This window comes from Elephas maximus, chromosome 16 (assembly GCF_024166365.1).
Source record: "Elephas maximus indicus isolate mEleMax1 chromosome 16, mEleMax1 primary haplotype, whole genome shotgun sequence".
NCBI classification, from domain to species: Eukaryota; Metazoa; Chordata; class Mammalia; order Proboscidea; family Elephantidae; genus Elephas; species Elephas maximus.
In genome coordinates this window covers 20,680,986-20,703,452 of record NC_064834.1, presented here as the reverse complement: position 1 = coordinate 20,703,452, position 22,467 = coordinate 20,680,986, and the positions used below count along the sequence as shown (strand labels likewise).

Genomic DNA, 22,467 nt, shown 5'->3' with positions numbered 1-22,467 from the left:
TCTCAAACTTAACTGTTGCCTTGAATTACAGCCTAGTTTCTAAGCAGTGAAATGTAATGATAAAGAGGGTTATTTTAACAACATATTTTGGAATGAATGACTCATTATTTCATTCTTTGAGTAGCTCAGTGTTGGGAGCGGGATGGACAAAACATCACTGGAAACAAAGGCCGTAACCACAGCAACAGACTTTGATACACATCCAAGGTACAGCTGCCAGTGACAAAGAAAAACTTTTGTTACATCTCATTATTTTCAGGCCAAGGTGGGCGGATAGAGTATAATAATTGTACAGTAGCGATTTTTCTCCTAATTAACCCAAAGTGGTTTACCCAAAAATAACCATCAGTCAGTGCAAAATGTACCTGACTTTTAGGACAACTTTTCATTTAGGACTGTGAGACTGTATTTTGTTGGGAACTTCTCAAATACGTGTGTGCTACATCTATTCCCTGCTGGAGGAGAACTTGAAACACCCACACTCATTCTATATAGATAAAAAAAAATAGGAGCCATAATAAAGTACTTCGTCACTCAAACTAGAGTGTAAACATCCTTAAGATTTTCTAATGGTTTATATTGCCATTCATAATGGGATTCACCTCCAATATACCTGAAAAATAACTCAGAGTAATTTGACACCAATACTGACCATATATTGATTATACAATTATATTATATAGTTAATTGAAATCAAATTGAGAAACCCTGACTCTTTAGAAGCTGAAATAATCAATTTGTTTCTGTTGTTGGCTTGACACAGATTGTTTGAAAATATTGTTATTTTATCTGTGGTAATCACACCATTCTTTTGGGGCTTTTTTTTTTTTTAACATAAAACTGCAAGTTTTAATTATTGTTGCACAAAGCAAAGTGCATTTTTATGTGATGTCATTTTATATTTGTGGTATCAAAAGTAGATTGAGAATATGTCAACCTAACAGGAGTCAAAATCAACCAGAACAATGAAGAAAATGTTGGCAAAAGAATTGTTAAACATTTCATTTTTTTATTTCTTAAAAAAAATTCTATCTATGAAAGTCTGATTTTATGGATGTTTATCACAGCAAATTTAAGAGCAGCTTCAAGAAGAATAAACTTAAAGAAGGTAGAGCAAATTTTTGTCAAAAATATACAAAATCAGAAATGGGAAAACATGCAAAATGATTGAAGAAGCAAACTCTATGACTAATTAAGGTCAAACAAAGTACTTGTATCAACTATTTAGCATCCCAGCAGTTTGTAACATATTTTGCATAAATTATTTGTTATTCAAAAACTTTTGTCATTTTAAGTCTAATTTTAATCTTTATATTTTTCCGATTTCTAATTTATTTGCAATGTGGTATACTCAGAACATTCTTAATTCTCTACCACTGAGATTTTGCATTACCCAGTTAGTAAATTTACAGAGTTAACTATAAATCTATTACTTGTGTATTGAAAATTGGGTACAAAAACTTATTCTCTAAACCATAAATTTTTTTTCATTTGGAGTCGTCCTTGCAAAGGTTCAAAAATAAGGATTAATTTGTCTAAGTAAGCGCTTTATTTCCAGACACTTTCAAGTTGAAATATTTTTTTTCCTAGAAATTTTAAGCTCTAAGGGGGCCTTACAAATACATGTCCTTGGTTTCCTGAAGCGAATCACTTTCTTTAAGCATTCGAAGTTCACCTAGAATCAACAACTCTATAAATAGAAGCAGTCACCATGAAACTATTGTTCTGTGCATCTCAGGCCCTATGTCATAGTAAGGGCCAAACAAACTAAGAATTTTGAGATTTCTTAGATTTAAAGTTAAACCGAAAGGGTCTATACAAGAAAATGTTAGGTTATTTGTTTACTTAATTTTTATTCTGCCATGTTCAGGAGGTAGCAAACTGCTAAAGGTTCTATTTGTGTCTGGAATCTTTCTCCACCACACATTTACAACTTATATCAGTTAGTGTCTACAGCCTTTATTTCTAACCTGCCTTTTTCAGGATTCAGTAATATCTCCATTCCTCCCTCTAACCACTACCCTTTCTAGCCCCCTTCTCCCCTTTCCTTCCTTCTGTTCACCTGTTTAAAGAGCTGACAACTCTTTCTCCTGCTTGGAGTTGAAAACGTAGAGGGCTTGACCCGCTGTGATTACAATTACAGCAGCTACAGCAAGTAATAAAGTTATGCAGTGTTGTGAGGTTTACAAATCACATTTGTAACAAGTCACAGAAATGATCTCATTTTGTCTTCATAGCAACTCCATGGAGATGTACTGACTGACCTCAAAGAAGTTCAGCCTTTACCCAAGAACACAAGGCTAATAATTGGTGGCTTTGCACCACCATTCTCTAAACCCAGAGCCTGTTACTCTTTCCACTACATAGAAAGCTCTCCTCCTCCCCACTCAGCATCTCTTCCCTTTCTCTCACTCCCTCTCCCTGTCTCCCACCCTCCCTCTCCCCATCTCACTCTCCCTTCCTCTCCCACTCTCTCTCTCCCTCTCATCAGACCCAGTGAGTTTCCAGAGATCATGGACAGAATGAAAAAGCTGTTTGACATATTGTTTAGGGATCTCTAATGTAACTCATTTCCTCTGTCTGGAACAATACACAGGCTAAAATGAATTGCTTCCGTGCAATACTCTGGGCTCTCACATTAAAACCCATTGCACAAAAAGAATAGCAAGCCCCAAGTACTTTAACATAGCAGATCAACTGCAAATATAAGGAACAGGTGCTCCAAAGAAGAGTATGAATATAGGCCCTAAGGTACAAATATAAAATCAGGAAACACAAGGAAAGAAATACAAGAATGTCCAAATGAGATTGTGTGGGTAGCAAGAGGGATCCACAGTAAAAGGCCGAACACATGCTCAACACATGTTCAATTCACTGATGATTAAGAATACTTTATCAATTTTTTTCCTTTTTTGTTTAGGCAAGCAGATTTCTTAAACCACGAAGTTTTATACCTGCCTTTAATAGAGAAGAATTTTCTCTATTGTCCTGAGACAAATGAAATGTAATTTATACAAACTGGTGTATAGATGCAAAAACATATGCTCATGTTCAAATAATATATTTTACTGCTAAGCTTATTTTCATCAAGTCTCTGTCCCTACTCCTTCCTGAGTGTTCTAGAAAACCATAAAATTATACAGATTTTTAATATAAATGATACTTTTTAGAAGGAAAGAAAACTTGCCCAGATTTAACAAATGAGACAAATGACATAATCCTGATTTGAACTCAGATCTGACTGATTCCACAGAATGTTTCTTAGAAAGAGCCGAATCTTTTTGCAAAAATATTTTCCAAAATAAAATCACATTGTATGGGAATAAAAATATGGCTGTTTTGACGACTCCTCATTAGAAGACAGAGAGACATCATCTCTCAAACTAGACATTCAAAATTAGTGAAGAAACTGAAAGTGTGAAAATGGGTCTCTAATAAGAACCATTAGTAGACTGGAAGAAAGGAAATCAGATGTGCTGTATACCCAGATGGTAGGCATGTGATTGGAGGGGTAACAGAATTGGGAGATAAACGGCTTAGGAAGTAGCGTCTCAGAGTAGGTAAGAAATCTCTAGAGTTGATATAATAACATTTTATATCAGCACAGGTCTTCATAGTTTATCATACTGTGTGACAGTGTAACAACCTCATAACACATAAAAAAAAAAAAACTAAAGGTTCATATGGGTTGGTTATGCAGTAAGAATCCATGTGAGGAGGGCCTGCAGTAAGAGCTTCTGACTGCTTCCACTACCTTCTCAATTACCACAGCTGTGCCTGACTAGAGAGCTGCCAAGGGCAAGGGACCAAGGATCAAGGCTCTCAGGACTCTGACATCTCCACAGAGTAGAATAGATGGATAATCAGCAATTGTGCTTCATTTTACCACTAACTTTAATGGGGAAGAGACATTTTCAAATTAAAAACAAAACACCTGAGTGGTGATGGGTAATTTTTAAAGGCCTCTCCTGGTTTGCATTATTATTTCATTTTGAGATAGGAGTCAGCTTATATGGAAAAAATTTTAAATGAGGGTAAAATTCATGTTTTAAAAAAAAGTACACAGTTGATGACTGACCTTTTCTGTCAAGAACAGTGACCTTAAAACAGCAGAGTCTACAACTTAAAGAACTCAAGAGTATCTGCTTCCTTTCTCCAAACCAATAGGAGATTTTGTTTTATATATTTGTCTTTCTGAAAAGCTGAGTAAAAATGTGTTATGTGTAAATCAAATACTATTTCAAATGCATCTGGGGACCTTGGGATAAAGGATCCTTGCAGTAAATCCTTTTTTACCCCCTAATCTGAAATATCACCTGTTAATTTATCTCTTTTGTAAATTGATCTCCATATATCTTGTGATATATAAAGCAGCACGCTTGTACTGTGTGGCCTTCAAGGTTCTGTGATGCAGTCTTTGCTTCAGATTATATAAAATGAAGGGCTGGATATGGTTTGAGAAGGTCTATATACTACAGAGTGATCAGTTTCAATCAGCTTTACTGACTGAATTTATTTATCTGAATTAACAAGAAAACAGTATTAAGATGGCACAAATGCATAAAAGTTGAGTCAATTTCTTTTTGTATTTATTGGCTTAAAATTTTGCCACTTATCACATCCTTGATGTTACTATGACTGAAATGACCCCAAATCCCTTGGTTCCACACTAGATTTACTGAATCAGAATTCTCTGAAGATGGAGCCCAGAATACGCATTGTTAACACATTCCTCAAGTGATTCTACTGCATGCTAAGTTTTGGAAAATACTCCTCTAATCATTTACTTTTACCAAGTCACTCAATGTTTTTTTCATCCTTAGTCTAAAATTATTCATCTTGTGCTTCCCTTTGCCAGTGTTAATCTAGAATGTTAAGCCTGGCTGGACATTTTTCTTGACCGAATGAATGAATGCACCACAAAGAACAACTATGTATAAAATGTTCAGGTTGCTTCCTGACAGGCTGTGTTGTTTTGCTTCCCGATAACTCTTTGAGCAGGCATATCTAAAGATAGCCTTCAAACAGCTGGATTAGTCACGTAACTGTTAGTGGACGCGGGGAGAGAGGCAAGGATTAATCTATGATGTATCCGGCACTGTAGTGTCCTTGTTACATTCTCAAACCATCTTAGGACATAGTAGAACCATCATTTTAAAGAAGAGGAAAATGAAGATCATGGTAGTTAAATTACTTGCCATGGCTGATAGAGCAGAGATGGGGATTCAAACCCAGGTCCACCAGGCTCAAAGGATATGCTCCTATCACCCCAAAGAACATTTCCAAATGTGAGAGAAGGTCATAATCAATGTAATTAGGCTCATATATTTTAGTGAGGAAGGGGAGGGAGACAACAGAGAAAGATTACACCTATTTCCAAACAGAAAAATTACATAAAGTATTTCACACTATGTAGAGATTTCCTTCAAAATCCCCAACCAACAACTTAATGGGAAGAACTCTCCATTACTTTCTTGAAGGTTTATACACGTTTTCCTTTAAAAAAAAAAAAAAGGGATTTTAAAGAAAAATCCCTCAAAAGATAAATACATCCAAATGTGTATGTCGTATTTTCACTTGCAAGTGTTTATAATACAAAATTATAACCAAAATATGATAAGCTGATACCCAAAATATAATCTTCAATTGGCCGAAAGGGAGGGAAATGTCAATGGAGGTAAAAACTATATGGATGAATAGTCAATAAAGTAACTAATAAAGTACACAAAACAAAGTGAAGAAAAACACCAATAATCTACAATCATGAAATGGCAACCAAGAAATGACACAGTTTGGGTTACAGGAGATTTCCTGTAAATAGTTTTATGTGACAGTATCTTTTACTGGGCCATTGTTACTTGCACAAATGCTATAGAATCTGAGTGCATGCTACACGGAGAAGGCAGGAAGATCACTTCCCTAGCAATGCAGACTCTGCTTGTCCTATTACTCATTATATAATATACAGCTTGAACAAAAAAACAGGTATAATTTTCCTTGTTAAGGCAATGAACTGATTTCATCATTATGTGGAGGTGGTCAAATAAAAGTTTTGTTGTTTTTTTTTTTTTTTTTGTGATTTCTATTTAAACGCACATAGTTCAGAAAAGTCTCCCTCTGTCTCAGCTATTCACAAATGACTTCTAAATAGTCTTTCAACTCCATTGGTGTCTCCAGGAGCTTTTTAAACCATTAGACTAACAGCCTCTTATATTTTTTCCTGACCCTGCTCAAGCCCATCATAAGGTAATTGGGGAATTATATTAGCATTCTACTCCATCATACTATCTGAACACAGAGTATCCATTTAAAAATACTTTATTTTTAATCCAAGAGGCGTTCAAGATCCAGTAAAATACTCTGTAAGTCATACTTTCACTAAAACTACCACCACCGTAACTGTGATAAAACTCGGGTGTATATTTAAAACAAATAATAAATCCAGAAGAGACGAATCTCTAGTACCTGGAAACCATTATCATTACATCTGTTCATTCTGAAATACCTGGAGTAATTCTGATTGTGGACAACAATGATGCTCCTGATGATTTGTGCCGAAGATGTGGTAAATGGTAACGAAGAGGCCAGAGTTACGCAAACAGAGAGGTAAGTGAAGGAAATTTGGTTCCTTGTTATTAAATAATCTGCAAGTGATTTTAAAACTAAGACTAAAAATTTATAATATATTTTATGCCATCAAGTGTCATCAATAAAGGCTAATGTGGGCATAAGGGACATAGGAGCACAGAGATATTGCTGCTAGTGATACATATTAGATGGGTGGATGGAAGGATGGACAGCCACACAAAATGAATTAATGCTACCAAAAGAAGGAATATAAAGAATAAAAATGAGTTCAAGAACAATCATTATCATTTGTCCAGAAAGAAATTGAAAAGCTAAAACAAAAAATTCAAACTCAATGCTAAAATGTTCTTTTCAAGGTCAAATTTGAAATAACTGACAACTATAAACCCCAAATTGTTGCTTCAACCATATGAGTAATTACATTAATTCACATACACCTAGTCAAATTCTGATGAGAAATGAATTGTAATTTTAAATACACTCCATCTGTTCTTGCTGTTTTACATCAATGCTATATTTTCTTTCAATTACGGATTCAGAAATATAATACCCTAAGCAGTCTGGTGAAAATGTAGTGATAAGATTGGATCACGCTGGTCATTCTGCTTCACCATAAGGCAATTATTGGAGTGAAATGTCCACCACAGTAGGGGAGCTGGGCATCTGGTTTCTAGAATCTGCTGTTGCATTTCTTGACCTTGGCATTTGTAAAATTCACTATCTCTGAATCTTACTTTATATATATTTATAAAATAAGGATATTACTGCCTTGAGATGGAGCCCTGGTTGTGAAGCAGTTAAGAGTTCAGCTGCTAACCAAAAGGTCAGCAGTTCAAATCTACCAGCTGCTCCTTGGAAACCCCATGGGTCAGCTCTACTCTGTCCTACAGTGTCGCTATGAGTCAGAATCGACTTGACAGCACACAACAACAACATTGCCTTGAGATAAGAGCCTCGAGGCCCACCCCTGCTCCAGCCTGATTCTACATTTATACCAAAGATAACTAAAGAAAGACACAGAACCTCTCTGAACTTGTATGCTATCTGGAGGAAAATTTGAGATTCTTGTTACACCAGCATTTTTTCACCTTTGGATTGAATGGAAGCAATTTCAGTATACGAGACAGCCTTCTAAACTCCTTGGTGGGGCTCCTCTTTGGCAAACTTAAAACCTGAGTTTCTCTAACCAATATTGACTTTAAACGTGGTTATTTTACAATGAACCCTGTAATACTCCATCAATTTATGTAGGAATAGCATGAGGCTGGGGTAGCCCTCATTGACTTTCTTCAGCCTTTGATTCTGGTTATAGGCTAAAATGAGTAATCTTCATATGGCACCTTGGCTGTTGTTGTTAGGTGCCATCTAGTCAGTTCTGGTTCATATTGACCCTAAGTACAACAGAACAAAACAGTGCCCAGTCCTGCACCACTCTCACAATTGTTGCTATGTTTCAGTGCATTGTTGCAGTTACTGTGTCCATCCATCACCTGGAGTGTGGTCCTCATTTTCACTGACCCTCTACCTTACCAAGCATGATGTCCTTCTACAAGGACAGGTTCCTCCTGATAACATATCCAAAGTCCTTAAGACAGTCTCCCCATCCACCCTTCCAACAAACACTCTCGCTCTGCTTCTTCTAAGACAGACTTATTAGCTCTTCTGGCAATCCATGGTATATTCAATGCTCTCTGCCAACACCATAATTCAAATGCATCAATTCTTCTTCATCCTTGCTTATTCATTGTCCAGCTTTCTCATGCACATGAGGCGATTAAAAATACCATGGCTTGAGTCAGGCACACCTTAGTCTTCAAAGGGACATCTTTGCTTTTTAACACACTCAAGAGGACTTCTGCAGCAGATTTGCCCAATGTAATGCAGTTGTTTGATTTCCTGACTGCTGCTTCCATGGGCACTGATTGTGTATCCAAGCAAAATGAAATCCTTGACAACTGCAATCTTTTCTCCGTTTATCATGATCTTGCTTATTGGTTAGCTGGGAGGATCTTGTTCTCTTTATGTTGAGGTGTAATTCAAACTGAAGGTTGCAGTCTTTGACCTTCATCAGTAAATGCCTCAAGTTCTCTTAACTTTCAGCAAGCAAGTTTTGTCATCTGCATATTGTAGATTGTTAATGAGACTTCCTCCAATTCTGATGCCATGTTCTTCTTCATATAGTCCAGCTTCTCAGATTATTTGCTCAGCATACAGATTGAATAAGTATGGTGAAAGATGCAACCCTGACTCACACCTTTCCTAATTTTAAACCATGCAGTGTCCCTTTGTTCTGTCTGAACAACTGCCTCTTGGTCTATGCAGAGGTTCCATATAAGCATAATTAAGTGCTCTGGAGTTCCTTTTCTTCACAATGTTATCCATAATTTGTTATGATCCACACAGTCATATATCTTTGCATAGTCAATAAAACACAGGTACACATCTTTCCGGTATTGTTTGCTTTCAGCCAAAATCCATCTGATATCAGCAATGATAGCCTTTGTTCCACATCCTCTTCTGAATCTGCCTTAACTTTCTGGCTCTTCCCTGTCAATGTACTGCTGCAATCATGTCTTTAATTATCTTCAGCAAAATTTTACTTGCATGTGGTTTTAAGAATATTGTTTGATAATTTCTGCATTCTGTTGGATCAGCTTTCTTCCGACTGGGCACAAATATGGACCTCTTCCCACTGGTTGGTCAGGTAGCTATCTTCTAAATTCTTTGGCATAGACAAGTGAGCACCTCCAGCGCTGCATCCATTTGTTGAAACATCTCAATTGGCATTCCGTTGATTCCTGGAGCCTTAGTTTTCAGCAATGCATTCAGTGCAGCTTGGGCTCCATCATTCAATACCATCAGTTCTTCAGCATATGCCACCTCCTGAAATCATTGAACATCAAGCAATTCTTTTTGGTACAGTGACTCTGTGTATTCCTTCCATTTTCCTTTCATGCTTCCTGCATTGTTCAATATTTTGCCCTCCCAAAAAAAAACCCACTGTCATCGAGTTGATTTCAACTCATAGTAAGCCCATAGGACAGAGTAGAGCCGCTCCATATAGTTTCCAAGGAGCGCCTGATGGATTAGAACTACTGGCCTTTTGGTTAGCAGCCATAGCTCTTAACCACTACACCACCAGGGTTTCCATTTTGCCCACAGAATCCTTCAATGTTGCAACTCGAAGCTTGAATTTTTTCTTCAATTCTTTCAGCTTGAGAAATGACGAGTGTGTACTTTCCTTTTAGTTTTCTAACTCCAGTTCTTTGCACATTTCATTTTAATACTTTACTTTGCCTTCTGGAGCCACCCTTTGAAATCTTCTGTTCAGCTCCTTTACTTCATCTTCTGTTCCATTCACTCACTCTGTGTTCAATGGCAAGTTTCAGAGTCCCTTCTGACATCCATTTTAGTTTTTTCCTTCTTTTCTGTCTTTTTAATAGCCTTTTGTTTTCTTCATGTATGATGCCCTTGATGTCATCCTACTACTCATCTGGCCTTCAGCCATTAGTATTTAATACATCACATCTATTCTTGAGACGGTCTCCAAATTCAGGTGGGATATACTCAAGGTCATATTTGGTTTTCATGGATTTTTTTTTTTTTTTAATTTTCTTCAGCTTCAACTTGAACTTGCGTAGAGCAGTTGATAGTCTGTTCCACAGTTGGCCCTGGCCTTGTTACAACTGATGATATCAAGCTTTTTCATTGTCTCCACAGATGTAGTTGGAGTGACTCCTGTGTATTCCATCCAGTGAAGTCCACATGTATAGTTGCCATTTATGTATTTGAAAAAAGACATTTGCAATGAATATGTTGTTGGTCTTGTAGAATTCTATCATGAGATTGTCAACATCATTTCTACCACCAAGGGCTTATTTTCCAACCACTGATTCTTCATTGTTTCCAACTTTTACATTACAGTCACCACTTATTATCAAAGCATCTTGATTCTACATTTGATCAATTTCAGACTACAGAAATTTGTAAAAATCTTCATTTCTTCATCTTTGGCATTAGTGATTGGCATGTAAATTTGAATAACAGTCATATTAACTGGTCTTCTTTGTTGGTTCATAGATATTATCCTATCACTGACAGTGTTGTACTTCAGGATAGATCTTGGAATGTTCTTTTTGATGATAAATGGAACACAATTCCTCTTCAATTTGTCATTCCCAGCATAACAGATTGTTTAATTCAAGATGGCCAATGATAATCCATTTCAGCTCACTAATGCCTAGGATATCAATCTTTAAGTTCTTTTCTTTTTGTTTTCATTTTTGACAACTTCCAATTTTCCTAGATTCATACTTTATACATTCCATGTTCTGATTATTAATGGATGTTTTCATCTGTTTCTTCTTATTTTGAGTCATGCCACATCAAGCAAATGAAGGTCCCAAAAACTTGACTCCATTCATGTCATTAAGGTTGACTCTACTTTGAGGAAGCAGCTCTTCCCCAGTCGTATTTTGAGCGCCCTCCAACCTGAGGGGTTCCTCTTCCGGCACTATATCAGATAATGTTTCTCTGACATTCATAAGGTTGTCACCGGCTTTTTTTTTTTCTTCCAGAAGTAAACTGCCAGGTCCTTCTTCTTAGTCTACCTTAGTCTGGAAACTCTGCTGAAATCTACCGGCCATGCATGACTCTGATGGTATGTGAAATACCAGTGGCATATCTCCCAGCATCACAGCAACATGCCAGCCACCACAGTATGACAAACTGACAGATGGGGGCGGGGCACCCTGGCACCACTACCTTAAAAGGATGTAAGGAGAATGTCCTAACAGATAAATATTTCATGTAGTATAGAACAAAAATGTAGTTTGGAGCCATTTCTTTCTTCTCTTTAACTTAATAATATGATACAGTTTCAGATTAGTTAAGTACATACCTTCCTGCTACTGAAAATATAAATATTATTCTCTATAATTCTGATATGGTTTTGTCATATTAGTTTCACTTTCTGTGGACAAACAAGTGACCTTGCTCTGTCACTAATACAATGCCTATTAATTATTTCCAGAACGAATTACTTAATTCTACACTTAATGCTACACTTTAAAAGAAAATAAGAACTAAACTTACTAAATATTTACTTTTCTAAGCATTTTACATGTGTCCAATGTTACAGTAGTCATTAATATAGTTAACAAGGTTACTAATAACTTAGTGAAGTACGTACTATCGCTATCCCCTTCTAGGGATGAAGAAAAGGCTGCACAAAGTGCTTATGTAACATTCAGCTGGTAAGTTGTGGAGCAAGGTTTCAAATCCAGGTGATATCTATACTGAGATACTCAACAGCAATGGATTTTTTCTTCAAATACTTAGCATTTAAAGTCTACTTCTTATTGTGTTTTTGGTGAAAATTTACACAGCAAATTAGGTTCCCATGTAACAATTACTACACAAGTCCCTGGTATTGCAGTGATTAAGCACTCAGCTTTTAACTGAAGAGTTGGCAGTTCAATTCCACCAGAAGCTCCACAGGAGAAGGATGTGGCAATCTGCTTCTCTAAGGGTTTCAGCCTTGGACCCTGTGGGGCAGTTCCACTCTGTCCTAGAGGGTCACTATGAATCAGAATCACCTCAGCAGCAATGGTATTGCTGCTGCGATATTGGTTACAATTTTTAAGATTTGTCAGCATTCTCATTAATTTCATTCCGGATGTTTCATTTCCAGTTACCTCGTTTCCCTGTCCCCTTACCCTGTCATTCTTCACTTTAGAGTAATTGTTGGCCATTTGGTGTCATACAAATTATTTTTTGAAGGTTCACTGCATTCACTGGTAATATTCTTTATTTTATGAGCCAACCTCTTATTTAGCTAAAAGGTGAGCTTAGGGGGTAGTTTTGGTGCAAGGTTTATGGAATATCCCAGGGCAATAACCTCAGTGAGTCCTCTAGTCTCAACTGGTCCAGTAAGTCTGGACTTTTTAAGAATTTGAGTTCTTATCCACATTTCGTCCCTTTTTGTCAGAATCTACCTATTATGTCCTTGAACAGAATGACTGTTACTCATAGCCGGGCACCATCTAGTTCTTCTGGTCTCAGAGTAGATAAGGTTGTGGTTCATGTAGGCTGTTAGATCTGTAGATGACTTTCTTAGAGCTCTGACTCTTTGGTTTCCTTCTTTCTCTTTTGTTCTGGATGAGTAGATATCAACAGTTGTATCTTAGATGGCTGCTCACAAGCTTTTATGACCTCAGACATTACTCACCAAGCTAGGATGTAGAATTTAAACTTTATGAATTATATTACGTCAATTGACCAAGTTGTCCCACGCGACTATGGTCTTAAGTCTTCAAACCCAGAAAACTAATCCTGTGAGGTGTTTGGTTATATCTAAGAAGTATTCATAACTGTGCTTCCTATGTAAAAAAAAAAAATGTAATTTATCATATATATGAATATATATGCATGCACACATGTATGTATACAGATACATGTATATATTCACACACATACATGTACATATACACACCTATACGATATACACATACATGCATATTTAATCATACATATATTTTTTGGTTGTTGCTGTTGTTGCAAATATATGTCCTAGCATTTACCAAAAATATCCTTTTGTGTGTATGTGTGTGTACTTCTTAGTGACATCATTTACCTTGGTCAAGCTGTGCACACTTCACCCACATTCAATGTTACCTTTCCTATCATCAAAAATAAGAAGTGTCTACTACCCAAAAGTGATTCCCCTTCCCCACTTCACCCAACTGTGGTAATCACAACATTGGTTTCTGAATGTATATTATTGTCTTTTTATAAAAGTGAGATCATACAATGTTGTCCTTTTGTGACTGACTTACTTCACTCAGCATAATACCCTCCAGATTCATCCATAATGTAAGATGTTTCAAGGACTCATTATTTTTTACAGTTGCATAGTATTCCATCGTATGAATGTACCACAATTTGTTTATCCTTTCATCTGTTAATGGGCACTTGAGTTATTTCCATCTTTTTCTATTATAAACAGTGCTGCAATGAACATAGGTGTACATATATCTGTTCTTGTCACTTCTATTAGGTCTCTGGGATATATAAGTAGGTGTGGGATTGCTGGACTATAAGGCAGTTCTGTATTTCTAGTTTTTTGAGGAAGTGTCCTACCGTTTTCCATAGTAGTTGTTATCATTTTACACTCCTACCAGCAGTGGATAAGGGTTCCAATCTCCCTACGTCCTCACCAGCATTCTTATTTTCTGCTTTTTGTTTGTTTGTTAATCAGTGTTATTTTAGAAGGGGTAAAATGATATCTCACTGTTGCTTTGATTTGCATCTCTCTAATGGCTAATGATCAGGAACATCTTTTCGCGTGTTTGCTGGCAGCTTGAATGTCTTCTTCGGTTAAGTGTCTGATTATGTCCTTTGCCCATTTGTTTACTGGGTTGTAGGTATTTTCCGTTGTTGAGCTGTTGAAGTTTTCTATATATTTTAGAGATCAGACCTTTATCAGATATGTCATTCCCAAAGATTTTTCACGGTGTATAGTCTTTTTAATCTTTTGATGAGCATACATCTAATTTTGAACAGGTACCAGTTATCTAATTTTGAACAGGTACCAGTTTTCTAATTTGTCTTCTGCTGTTCATTCATTTTCAGTACTCTTTGATAATCTTTTTTTTTTTTTTAATTAGGTCCCATAGTTTCATGCTTATGTGTTCTTCCAAGAACTTTACAGTCTTACTTTTAAAATTTAGGTCTTTGATCCATTTTGAATTAATTTTTGTGTATGGTGTGAGGTATATATCCTCCTTCATTTTTCTGCAAGTGGATATCCAATTTTGCCAGCACTGTTTGTTTAAAGAGACTATTTCTTCCTCATTGAATAGGCTTCGACTCCTTGTCAAAAATCAAATATTCAGAGCAGCATGAACTAAGAACTGGAAGCAACTCAAATGGATAAACAAAATGAATTGGAATACTACTAGTAATAAAGAAGAATAACAACTAAAAATCATTATGCCAAGAAAAAGAAGCTAGAAGCAAAGGACTACATACTATATGATTCCATTTATATAAAATTTTAGAAAATGAAATTTAATCTATGATTACAAAAAGCAGATCAGCAGTACTGGGTGTAGGGGCAGAAGAAAGAAAAGTACTGCAAAGGGGGATGAGGAAACTTTCAGAGGAGATGGACATGTTCTGTATCTTAATTGTGCTGGCGGTTTCATGGGTGTCTATGTCTGTCAAATTTGTACACTTTAAACGGATACAGTTTATTGTATATAAATCATATCTCAATAAAGTTGAAAAATCTAAAAAAAAAAAAAAAATCAGTTGTCCACAGATGGATGGATTTATTTCTGGGTTCTCAATTCTATCCCACTGGTCTATGTGTCTATCACTGAACCAGTACCAGGCAGTTTTGATTATGTAGCTGCGTAGTATGTTTTGAGACGGGGGAGTACCAGGCCTCCTACTTTGTTCTTCTTCAATATAGCTTTGGTTATTGGGAGTCTCCTTCCATATAAAGTTGGTGATCAGTTTTTCCATTTCAGTAAAGAATGTTATTGGAATTTGGATTAGGATTGCATTGCATCAATAGATCTCTTGGGTAGTAATGATATTTTCACAATATTAAATCTTCCAGTCCGTGAGCACAGAATGCCCTTCCACTTATGTAGGTCTCTTTTAGTCTCTTGTAGTAGTGCCTTACAGCTTTCACTGTATGTCTTTTATGTCTCTGGTTAGGTTTATTCCTAGGTATTTTGTCATTTTGGGGGTTATTGTAAATGGCATTTTGGGGGTTATTGTAAATGGCATAGTTTTCTTGATCTCCTTTTCAGAATTCTCCTTGTTTAAAGGAATCTAACTGATTTTTTGTGTTGATCTTATAACCCGTAAAGTTGCTGAATACTTCTATTAAGTCCAACAACTCTCTTGTGCAGCTTTTGGGATATCTTTATGCATAGGATCCTGTCACCAGCAAATAGAAACAATTTTATTTCTTCCTTACCAATCTGGATATCTTTTATTTCTCTTTCTTGCTTTATTGCTCTGGCTAGAACTTCCAGTAGGATATAGAATAAGAGTGGTGATAATGGGCATCCTTATCTCATTCCTATTTTCAAGACAAAGGCTCTCAGTCTTTCTCCATTAAGGATAATGCTGGCTGTTGGTTTCGCATATATGCTCTTAATTATGTTGAGAAATTTCACTTCTATTCCTATTTTGCTGAGAGTTTTTAACAGGAAATGGCATTTTATCAAATGTTTTTTCTGTGTCAACTGAGATGATCCTGTGGTTCTTTTTAATTGTTTTACTTATGTGGTAAATTATATTAATTTTCTAATGTTGAACCACTCTTGTATTTCCGGTATGAATCCCACTTGATTATGATGCATCATTTTCTTAATATGTTTTTAATTCTGTTCACTAGAATTCTTTTGAAAATTTTTACATCTATATTCATGAGTAATATTGATCTATAGTTTTCTTCTTTTGTGATACCCTTACCTGGCTTTGGCATCAGGGTAATGCTGGCTTCATAGAATGAGTTAGGGAATATTTGTTTCTCATACATGTTTTGAAAGACTCTGAGTAGAATTGAAGTGAATTCAATCATGACACATAGTATTTTGTTTTGACCCTCTTTATCTTGGCTGAGTCTATTGTAATGTGTCCAGTTTCATTTATTTTGGTTATCTGCCTCTTCTCAGTTTTTTTCTCTTGCCATTCTAGCCAGTTTGTCTGTTTTATTGATTCTTTCAAAGAATCAACTTCTGGTCTTGCTGATTCTTTCTACAGTTTTTCTGTTTTCTGTCTCTGTTCTGATCTTTATTATTTCCTCTTTTCTAGTAACTTTGACGTTCTTTTGGTCTTCCTTTTCTATTTTTTCAAGTTGTTGGGTTGAGTTATTGATTTTAGATTTTTCTTCTTTTTTAATGTATGAATTTATTGCTAGCAATTTTCCCGAGCACTGCATTTGCTGCATCCCAGTGGTTTTAGTATGTTGTTTTCATTTGTATTTGATGCCAAGTATTTTTTTAATTTCACTTTTGTTTTTTTTCCATGACTCAATGTTTTTTTAGTAATGTGTTATTTAGTTTCCATGTATTTTTCCCCCTTATTCTTCCTGTTATTGATTTCTAGCTTCATACACTTATGGTCAGAGGGTATGTTCTGTATGATTTCAATCTTTTTAAATTTATTGAGGTTTTTTTCTGTGACCTAAAATATGGATTAGTCTTGAGAATTATTATTCTAGAGAATATTTCTTGTGCTTTGGAGAAAAATGTGTATTATGCTGCTGTTAGGCGGTATGTTTGTTCTACGTTTGTTGGGTCCAGTTGGTTGATATTGTTATTCAGGTCTTCTATGTCTTTACTAATTTTCTTTCTAGTTGTTCTATCACTGAAAGTGGTGTACTGAAATCTCCTACTGTTATTGTAGATCTGTCTACCTCTCCCCTTAATTCTGTTAGACTTTGTTTTATAAATTTGGGGACTCTGGCATTGGGTGTATATTTATAATTATTATGTCTTCTTGGTGTATTGTCCCCTTTATCATTAGATAACGCCCTCCTTTTTCTCTTATAATGGATTTCAACTTAAAGTCTATTCTCTCAGGTATTAATATTGCCACTCCTGATCTCTTTTGGTTACAGTTTGCGTGGTATTTTTTTTTTTTCCGTTCTTTGATTTTTAGCCTATTTATGTATTTGTGCCTAAGGTATGTCTCTTGTAGGCAACACATCGATGACTCATTTTTCATCCATTCTGCCACTCTCTCTTAACTCATGCATTTAATTTATTGAGGTATTATTGATAGAGAAGAATCTACTACAGCCGTTTTGTTATGCTGTGTGTGTCTCTGTGTGTGTGGCGTTAATGATTTCTTTGTTCTTTACTTTCTGTGCTGATTTCTTTTTATATATGTTTTTCTTTCATTTATTATTCTTGTTTTTGTGTTTACTGTGTCTTTTTGTTTTTCTTTTTCATTTTGGTGAGTAGATTAATTTTCTTTGTGGTTACCATGAGGTTTACGTTTATGTTTACAATTACATTTACTTCCTACAATTATACCAGTCTGTTATATCTTTAAAGTCATCTTAACTTCCTCACCATGTGGTAGTCTATAACTACACCAATCATTCCCCCTGTTATTTTGATGATGTTGTCAATTACAATTTTGCATCCAGAATACCTCATAATCATTTGTTAACTGTTTTACTGTTGTGATGTCTTCATCTGAGTTGGTATCTGGGTGATGAGGTCATGTGTATTTATCTCACATTGTTGTCTGATGTTATTGGTTTTCTATCTGAAAAACTTCCTTTGATATTTCTTGTTGGGCTGGTCTGGTGGTTACAAATTCCCTCAATTTCTGGTTATCTGAGAATGCCTTTATTTCTCCCTCATTTTTGAATGAAGTTTTGCTGGATATGTAATTCTTGGAGGACAGTTCTTTTCTTTCAGGTCTTTGTATATGTTATCCCATTGCCTGCTTGCCTGAATAGTTTCCGATGAGAAATCAGCACTTAATCTTACTGGGGTCCCTTTGTAGGTGATACTTCTATTTTCCCATGCTGCTCTCAAGATTCTTTCTTTGTCCTTGGTTCTGGAAATTTTGACTAGGATATGTCTCAGTGAAATTTTCTTAGGGTCTATATTGTATGAGGTTGTTGAGCTTCTAAGATGAAAATCTCATTTTTCATGATATTTGGAATGTTCTCTCCCATTAATTCTTCAAATATTATTGCTGTACTTTTTTTCTCTCTTCTGGAATTCCCATTATGTAAATATTGTTCCTTTTGAAGGTATCCCACATAACCCTTTGGCTTTGTTTTTCTTCATTTTTATTTTTCTGTTTGTTCTTCAAACTGAGTAGTCTTGAAGGTTTTCTGTTTATTCCTTCTATTGTTTCAACTCTATTTTTCTGTCCTTCCATGGAATTGTTTATTTCTATTATTTTATCATTGAGCTTTGAGATTTAGAGTTGTTGAATTTTTAAAGATGCTATTTCTTTGCTGAATTTGTCATTTTGTTCTTGTATTATTGTTTTCCTGAGTTCTAGTTTTTGAGTTTTTTTTTTTTCTGTGCTTTCCTTTATCTCTTTGAGTAACCCTAATACTATTTTATTGAAACCTTTAATGGATAGTTACAATATTTGTTCATCCTCTGAGATTATTTCTGTTCTTTTATCTTGTTCACTAGATTGGACCATCTTTTCCTTTCTGTTCAAATGCTTTGTAATTGCTTACTGTCTTGGAGGCAATAATGATTTTTATTGTTTGATTTTGTTTTAATATATTAGGATTTAGTTTATTTGCTATTTCCTTGGGTTGTTTCCCTTTGTTTATATTATTTTAATTATTGCTGTTTTGTATTATTGAGATATGTATATCTTTGGGGCTGCCAGTTGGTTAGTTGCGGTTTCCCTTCACTGGCGGGTATGGAGAATCGAGTACACACATGAGGACTGTGGTATTAAGCACTTAAAATTTTTCCTTCCATTGTTTGCATGGAATTGAGAAAGCAGGATTCTTCCTTGTGGCAAGGTACGAGGTACCAGGTAGCTGAGGTCCCTCCATAGCACTTGAGGAATGGCAAGGACTCTTCATGTTCACATAAATAAATGCTGTACCCCTGGTTTGCGGGGCAGGTTGCCCACTCATCTGGGTCACACAGTCTCATGGCAGGTGGTTTCTGTCAGTTTGGAGTGGGGGTAAGCCTCCACACACTGGCACTGAAGGATGGGGGAGTTCTTGAGATGGAGGAGGACATAGGGCAGGGCTTCCTCGCTTGGCTAGGTGGTACACAGGGTGGCTACACAAGTGCGGAAGGGTGGAGGAGTATCTGAGAGGATGGAGGGGATGCTATAGCACTTCCTGGCTCAAACTTGGCAGCCCAGAATGTGACTGTATAGATGCTGGAGGGTAGGGGAATCCCTGGAAGGGGGCAAGGCAGGGCTTCCTCACTCAGAGGCTTGGAGGGTGGCCACACAGACTCAGAAGGGCAGGAGAGTTATTTTCGAAGGGGAAGGGGGGGCTTCCACTTTTGGACAGGCCACCCAGGAAGGTTCTGCACATGTTCAGGTAGATGGGGCTGTACTTAAGGGTGGGAGGGTTAGTGTGGTATCTCCATGTGTGTGCAGATGACCTGTTTGCAGTGGGGGAAGGGAGCCCTCCACTCAGGCAGGTGTGTGTCTGTGTGAAGGAGTGAGAGTCAGGAGGCAGAGGGCTCCCCACTAACAACTTAGTCTCAATGAAGGGAAAGAGCCCTCGCCAAATGCACGAGGGAGTCCTTGCTAGTGGCCTGATTCAGGGTTGAGGGAAGGGAATCCTCTAGGTGAGCATGTGGGGAGTCTATCTCCCTCCTTTCTCTGCACTCACCTGGCTATCTAGGATAATGCTCCCTGCCTCCTTTGACTTCCTTTTGCCCTTCCACAAATGCACACACCCTGATTGATCTGTTCCCTCATCTGGATTACCTAATCCAACTCACATCCCTTTACTCCCACAGCTCTTCCCTGTGGTTCCCTTGTTTCAATGTGACATTATCCCCATGTGTCACTCTCTCTCTGGCATGCCCAAATCCAGTGCATTTGTTGCCCACCTTGTTGTTCCTTTCCAGAGCTGTTTATGCAGTATCTCTGTCTCAGGCTGTATATTCTTGACGCTGTCTTGCTGAGCTTCTCACTCAGAGATAAGGCTTGTAGCCACCCTAAGATGGCTATGTTGCTCTGTGGTAGCAGGTTAGTTGTGGATGATCCATGAGTCCCCTCTTTCCCACTGTCCTTGTTGTATCTCTCCTTCTAGTTGGAATACAGTTTGTTTGTTCAGTCCTTCATTTGCCTTTCAGAGTTTTGAGGACACCATTTGTGACTGTCCAGGTTGTTTATATAAGACTTTGTTGTAGGGAAACGTTATGGTGTATCCGACTATGCTGCCACCCTGGTTCCTCCCTCCCCCCAACCCTTAAATTTGAGAGTCTATTCACTTAAGACTATCTGAAGGCATTTTACTAATATCGTGAATGTGTTCATTATATACCTAATGTATGTCTAACAGAAGATATGAATTTTTGAGGGATATAAAAGAGTATATTACGTAGTCTCTCCTCAAGGGCCTCACAGTCTTAGGGAAGAGAATAGACATGTATATTGAACAAGAAAAGCTTCAAGAGCTAAATTGAATACTTATAAGTGCAAAGAGCAATTAGGATAGGCAAAATCAAAGTTAGCAGAGTTGTTGGGGATAACTCATGGCAAAAGTAAGAAATGATGGAACTTAAGACTAGCAGCATTCAGATGAGCAAACTGAAGATGAGAGGACAGTGAAGGAAAACGTTTCCATTAAAACAGAAAACCAAACCCACTGCAGTTGAGCTGATTTCAACTCATAGCAGCCCTATAGGACAGAGTGGAACTGCCACATAGGGTTTTCAAGGCCGAACTTTGGATTAGCAGCCTGAGCTCTTAGCCACACCACCAGGGCTCCATATTTTCATTATGCCACCTATTTTCCAATAGTATTGATTAGATTCGTGTTTGTCTTCAACAGAAAAAATCAGGCTCAATTTTTGCCCTGATTACCAGAAAACTCTGGCCACAGCAAATCTTTTGACATTTATTGATGGGCATAAACATTCCCTACCTCTTTTCAAGTCTCATTTACTTTATATTCTTGTTTTACCCATTGTGTTCTTTTTTTTTTTTTAACATGGGAGGGGGTAAGTCACATTAATTCTTTGTCAAAAATGTTTTAAGTCAGTTTTAATAAAAATTTCAGGAAACATTTTCAAGACTGGTCAAGACAGCTTGACTTATTTTGAAAATAATTCTTTGAATTAAATCAAACAACTTCTTAGGAGCTAATAATTTTAACATCCTTAGTCAAATGACTGGCATCAGATAAAAAAATGGCCTGTGGAGTGACTGGCTTTTTCTTTTTTCAAACTTTTTGATGTTTTATGTTAGTATTGTAACAAGAATTTTTATTCCAAAGATTAAAAACAAAAATCATTTTTGATTGCTGTATTTTACAAATAAAGAAACTAAAGTAGAATATGATTAAAGGACACTATCAACATCATGTATGTAATAGAAAACAGACCTAGTTCTAGAACTTGTACTCACTCAGAATTATTTTTCACTACAGTAAAATTTTTTTAGAGTGAAATATTTTTATGAACACATAAACATTCAACAAAATATGTAGAATTAATTCTGCCTTAAAAGTACAGTCAATTGACAATAAAGTTATTACTGTATAAAAAGTACAATCAAAGATATATGTTTCTATTCTAGAAAATGGTACATAAAAAAGTAGTTTGTTTTAAAATTTTTTTGATTGATAAATGTTCTCTTTTCATCAAAGTGTGTTCATTTGGACTATTAACTTCCAGTTGTTTTTATGTTGACTTGACAGTTACAAATTTTCATTCACAGATATTTATTCAGCATACTGACACCATCCTGAGGCATGAAAGTACGTTATTAGTCTTTTATATAGCAATTGTCTTTTTTTTATTATAACCACAATAATTTGGTATGTTTTAATTTCATTCAATTGAATAACAAGCAAAACCAAACTCAATGCTGTCAAGTCAGACTCATAGCAACTCTATATGACAGGGTAGAACTGCCCCATAGGGTTTCCAAGGAGCAGGTGGTGGATTTGAACTGCCAACCTTTTGGTTAGCAGCCAAGCTCTTAAGCATTGTACCAACAGAACTCCTATTAATTGAATAAGCATTTATTTGTTTATTTATCTTACTATAATATGCCAAGGACTGTGTAATAAGGGGCAAAGTGAGCAACTGCTTAAAAATGAATAAATAATTGTGATTCAATGTAATAATATCTAAAAGAAAGTATGTACACAATGCTGTGGGATTAAAG

The 22,467-nt window shown here is 36.3% G+C and overlaps 1 protein-coding gene across 4 annotated transcripts in view; it reads right to left on the bottom strand.

Annotated features, from left to right (window-relative positions):
• CTNNA3 (catenin alpha 3) overlaps positions 1 to 22,467 on the bottom strand; it is a 1,852,175-nt gene that overhangs the window by 1,255,673 nt on the left and 574,035 nt on the right. The gene's annotated exons all lie outside the window — the stretch shown is intronic.